Below are 6152 nucleotides of genomic sequence, written 5' to 3'. Positions count from 1 at the left end.
TGTGGTTTTTGGCCGGGGCTGGGTTTGAACCCACCACCTCCAGCATATGGGGCCAGTGCCCTACTCCTTTGAGCCACAGGCACCACCCAGCATCCAACTTTCTTGCCCAGGCTAGAGTGCAGTGATGTCATTATAGCTCACTATAACTCCAAACCCCTGAGCTCAAAGGATCCTCCAACCTCACCCTCCCAAGTAGCTGTGATTATAGCAACACAACACAATGTCTGGCTAAATTGTTTAAATTTTGTAGAGACAGGATCTCACTGTGTTGCTCAAGCTTATCTCAAACTCCTCGCCTCAGGCAATCGTCAAAGGGCCTCAGCCCCTCAAAGTGCTGGGATTATAGCTCTGATTGCACATGATTAGCTTTCTGGGGTAAAGCAGACACCAGGTTGAATAAAAATTTTTTTTTCTTTTGAGACAGAGTCTTACTTTGTCACCCTCGGTAGAGTGCCATGGCGTCGCAGCTCACAGCAACCTCAAACTCTTGGGCTTATGAGATTCTCTTGCCTCAGCCTCCCAAGTAGCTAGGACTAGAGGCGCCCACCACAATGGCCGGCCTTTTTTTTTTTCTCTTGCAGGTTTGAACCCAGTATATGGGGGCTAGTACCCTATTCCTTTGAGCCACAGGTGCCACCCACGCCCAGCTATTTTTTTTTTTTTTTAGAGACAGAGTCTCACTTTATCACCCTCGGTAGAGTGCCTTGGCGTCACAGCTCATAGCAACCTCCAGCTCTTGGACTTAGGTGATTCTCTTGCCTTAGCCTCCAGCTATTTTTTAATTGTAGTTGATTAGCTGGCCCGAACTGGGTTCAAACCTACCACCCTCAGTGTATGTGACTGGTGCCGTAACTACTGTGCTATGGACACCGAGCCAAATTGAATAAATATATTACCACTGAACAGGCTTTCCAGCCTGCTAGATCTGACTCCTCTGCTGCCTGACTGCTTCCGACTGCTAACGCTCTTTATTTTAGGTTCTCTCTCATGTACCACAACATTCCAAGGACTGTATTCACTATTAGGATTGGGGTAGGCTATGGGAAACAAAAATCCAAAGTAACAATAGCTTCATGAAGATCAAAATTTATTTCTCCCTCACATAAATGAAGTTAGGAGGTAGTCAGTCCAAGGCTGGAATGGTGATCCACAGTGTCAGGAATCCAGCCTCCTTCCACCTGCTTTCTGCAACAGATACCCTCATCACATTTATTCTACCTCAAGGCCTAAAATGGCTACTTGAGTTCCAATCATGTATTCACATTCCAGCTAGGGAAAAAAAAAGGCAGAAGGGGCAAAAAAGGATCTATGCCTTTAAAGAAGTTATACCATACCCACACTTTTACTCACATATCATTGGCCAGAACTCAGTCATATGGTCACAGCACTGCAAAGGAGGCTAACAACAATGACGGATGCAACTAAAAAATAGCCAGGCGTTGTGGCAGTGCCTGTGGTCCCAGCTACTTGGGAGGCGGAGGCAGGAGAATTGCTTGAGCCCAGGAGTTGGAGGTTGCTGTGAGCTGTGATGTCACAGCACTCTACCCAGGGTGACAACTTGAGGCTCTGTCTCAAAAAAAAAGAATCAGGATTCTATTTCTAAGAAAAAAGAGAAAAAACATATGAAGGGAAAATAAGAGGCTCTGCCATATTGCACCTACTGCAGAGTATAAGAAAAGGAGCAGGTCCTCTCACTCCAGACCATTAGGCTGCATAATCTCCCAACTTGTCCTCACCAGAAGGGATTTCTTTTGAGATTAACTCAGAGTTTGATTTTTATTTGAAAGATACCATTTCCTTCCCCTCTGCCCACTGTTGCTATTGTTGCCTTCCCATAGATCATGATTTCTCCCTACAGTGTTGATTATTCCTTATGAGCACAGATGAGCATAATGTCAGGGCCAGAAAGGCCTCTAGGAAGCTCAGCCCCTCCAGTGGATAAATGAGGCCTTAGAAAAGGACACACACCTGGCTCGACCAGGGTTGCTACATACACACCATGAGCTCCACATAGGCAGAGCAAGCACTCAGACCCCAGGGCCTACACGCTCTTGTCTTTCTGAGACTGACCTCCCCAAACTTGACCCACAGGACCCATGACTACACTCCAAACAGGTCCTCCTACATCAGCCAGTGAAGAGCCACCGGGGAGCTGAGGACACAGCCTGTCTGACCCCTCCTTAGGGAATAAGTCCCACTTACCTTCCCTTGGTCTCCTTTGTTGCACTTGGCCTGTGGTGAGTTATCAGGGTAAAGAAAGGCAGGGATTTTCTGGGTACTGGACACAACCCCAGGCCTGAAAGGATAAATGGGACAAGGGAGGGTGGGGGAGGGAGCGAAAGGCCATTATCCAGGGCTCAGGGACTAAGGTGTTGACCCCTCAGCCTTCCAGCCCCTTCAGTGCAAACCGTGATGCATGAGTCCCTTATCTACTACAGAAAATCCTGTCTGTTAGAGAAGAAAACTGATTGGTTATTTTTTCCATCAAAATGATGTTCATGGCTCAGTGCCTGTGGCTCGAGTGGCTAAGGCGCCAGCCACATACACCTAAGGTGGCGGGTTCGAATCCAGCCCAGGCCTGCCAAACAACAATAACGGCTGCAACCAAAAAATAGCCGGGGGCGTTGTGGTGGGCGCCTGTGGTCCCAGCTACTTGGGAGGCTAAGGCAGGAGACTCACTTGAGCCCAGGAGTTGGAGGTTGTTGTGAGCTGTGATGCCACAACACTCTACCCAGGGGGACAGCTTGAGGCTCTGTCTCAAAAAAAGATGTTCATATGTTTTGTTTATTTCCCCATTTCTCCTTCTAACCTGCCTCTTACCTATAAAGCAATACCCCTACTTCCCTGAAGCCAGTGCCCAGATGGTTATTGGGCACTTTCTCAGGGCCTCATCTGAGCTGATACGTGGGAGAGTGAGGGCAGGAGGAACTCCATAAACCTGGCACAGTACAGGGTAGGAGTCAGGGCTCTTCTCACCCGAGGATGCTTATTCAGGCATTCAATAGATTAAGGACTATGTTGCAACTGTGTTAGTGATAACAGATATTTGAGAACAATTCAGATGCCTGCCTATATAGGGACCTTGATAATTAAAGTACAGTATGTTCCTACAATGAAGCACCTCATAGTTAGAAAAAGGAAGTTCTGAAAAGGAGAGATTGCTGGGATATATCACTAAAGAAAAAGAGCAGTCCCAGCTACCCAGGAGGCTGAAGCAGGAGGATTGCTTGAGCCTAGGAGTTTGGGGCTGCAGTGAGCTAAGTTCACACCACTGCACTCCAGCCTGGGTGACAGTGTGAAACCTCATCTCTTTTTTAAGAAATGTTTTTAATTTTAAAAAAGAGCAAAGTTCAGAACAGTGTAGATAGCATGCTACCTTTTGGATGGGACTGGGTAAAACAACGTTCAGCCCAGTAAGAAGTATCTAGCCATGTAATATGAAAAACAGAGACATATGTGGCTGCATACTTTCTAGACAGCCCTCATATGTATTTGAATTTGTTTGTTTTGCATAAAGTAATATGGGGAGTTAATAAACTTGGTGGAGGAAATGGGTGGGATGGTAAAGAGAAGGGGGAAAATATAGGTGGAATCGGCCTTTTCATAGTTGTCGGATGTTTGAAATGTGATTGTATATTTACTCACTTTTTTTAGAGACAGAGTCTCACTTTGTTGCCCTCGGTAGAGTGCTGTGGCATCATAGCTCACAGCAACCTCCAGCTCTTGGGCTTTAGGCGATTCTCTAGCCTCAGCCTCCCGAGTAGCTCACATTTTTCATTTTAAACAGTAAAGGTTTAAAGTTTTCACGGCACTACTCTCCCATCCTGCACCGTGGGCTCCGCCTAAAAAACCTGTAGCGTGCAGGAGGGCCCAGCTTCCTAAGGACGTGGCGGGACCACGTCCATCTGTTTCCACGACCATCTGTACTGTGTGACTTGCACAGACTCCTGCCACCAGCACATTCCACAATCGCCGGGGTTGGCCACCGGCCGCCCAGCAGAGAGGCCGCCGCCCTGAACCGGGGCTGCGGGGCCGCGTGCGGCCAGCAGGGGTCAGCAGAGCCGCGCCGCCCGCGGCCGGCCCCAGGTAACCTGGCGCCCAGGGTCAGGGCCTCGGCCCTCCGCGGCCTCCGCCGATCGCCATTTGCTTTCCACGTGCTGCTGTCTCGGGCCTTCTCCCAGAACGTGGCGGTCACTGGGGTCTCGGGGTCGCGGCGGTCTGCAGGCTGGGGGAGGGAGTTGGCCGAGAGCCCCGTACTACTCTGCTGAGGACCCCGGAGGCTGAAGCCCTGGGTCCCAGCACCTCCCCCCCACCCCGCCCCGGGAAGAGCGGAAGGCGGAGAGAAAGGGGGCAATGCTGGTCAGAGGAGGGGTCAGCCTGTCCCGGGAGAGAAGCAGCCCCGCTTAGTAGGACCGGCGCGCTCGGCCCTCAGCTAGGGACTGGGGGAGGCGCTTGTCCCAGGGTAGCCTGGGCTGGGACTGCCAACAGTCCACTCTGAGTCAGAGCTCAGTCCTACCCTCGGGAGTTTCTGGAGAAGCCAGGTACGGGGTGCGCTCGTGAAAAGCACTTAACCAACTGTGTTGTGGGATGAGCAACCAGCTAAGAATCAAGATGCCTGGGGTCACATGTTGTGAGACTTTGGGAGGGTGATTTACCCTCTAGGGGCCTTAACTCAGTCATCTGTAACACAAAGAAGTTGGTAAAAATCATGTTCAGGCCTCTCCCTGCTCTGTTATTCTGTGAACCTAAAAACCTCTAGTCCGTACATGTCCCCACCCAGGAGCTGCCTTAGTCCAGGGAGACCTGGCCAAACTGGAATCCAACCAACCTATGGTCTCTGGACAGCTCCCCAGCAAAGGCCCAGGGGAAGGCTTCATTCAGGCCACCCTGAAGATGGAAGAAAGAGGCTATTTGCCAAGGTGCCTAGACAAAATGAAAGCCTGTGCACTGCCCTGGCCACATCTTTACTGGTGAGCTCTGAGAGAAGATATTGGATGTTTCTCTGACAAAGCCAAACCAAAACTGCACCCCGTGTACCCACCAGGTTCTAGAGATTTCAGCAACTCTTCTGCCCCCCCCCAGATGTTTTATTTATACCCTTCCCACTCACAGGACAGAGGAGGTTATTTTTAGAATACTTGCTTTTTTTTTTTTTTTTGATACTGAGTCTCTACTTGGTCACTCACAAGAGTACCACGACATCTTAGCTCACAACCTCAAACTCTTGGGTTCAAGTGATCCTCTTGCCTCAGCCTCCCAAGTAGCTGGGATTACAGGTGCGGGCCACAATGCCCAGCTATTTTTAGAGACGTCTTGCTCTGGCTCAGGCTAGTCTTGAACCTGTGAGCTCAGGCATTCCACCCACTTTGTCCTCCAAGTAATCTTGCTGGGATTACAGGGGTGAATCACTGGGATCACTGTGTCTTGCCTTAGAATGACTGCTATTTCAAGTAACATACATATGTGTAAAAATATTTATAATCCTAGCATGCTTACTTCACTTGGCCTACAGATACATTTTTATATAGTCAGTCCTCAAGTGACTGATTCTTATCATCAATCTTTCAAAACCCTGGCCCTGGGAAAAGGAACATTTTGGGATTCTGGAATGGGAGGCTGAGACAGTTTATAGAATCCTCTCCTGATGAGCTTTAAAAATTGACTAGGCACGTCTTCTGAAGAAGTCTGGGCAACTCTTCTTGAAGATGGGAGGTGGTTTACACAGCCATTCAGGATCCTCCCATAGGCAGAGGACCCTGTAGCTTTTCTCTTCATTTTAGCTGATCTTTTTTTTTGAAACAGAGCCTCAAGCTATCGCCCTGGGTAGAGTGCTGTGTCGTCACAGCTCACAGCAACCTCCAACTCTTGGGGTCAAGCGATTCTCCTGCCTCTGCCTCCCAAGTAGCTGGGACTAGCCTGCCACAATGCCTGGCTATTTTTGGTTGCAGCGTGATTGTTGTTTGGCAGGCCCAGGCTGGATTCCAACCTGCCAGCTCAGGTGTCTGTGGCTGCCATCTTAGCTGTTTGAGCCACAGGCGCAGAGCCATTAGCTGATCTTTTCTTTTTTTTTGAGACAGAGCCTCAAGCTGTCCCCCTGGGTAGAGTGCCATGGCATTACAGCTCACAGCAACCTCCAACTCCTGGGCTCAAGC

Source organism: Otolemur garnettii, unplaced genomic scaffold, assembly GCF_000181295.1.
Source record: "Otolemur garnettii isolate 467f Iridium unplaced genomic scaffold, OtoGar3 scaffold00092, whole genome shotgun sequence".
In the NCBI taxonomy this organism is placed as follows: Eukaryota; Metazoa; Chordata; class Mammalia; order Primates; family Galagidae; genus Otolemur; species Otolemur garnettii.
This window is presented reverse-complemented; position numbering follows the sequence as displayed.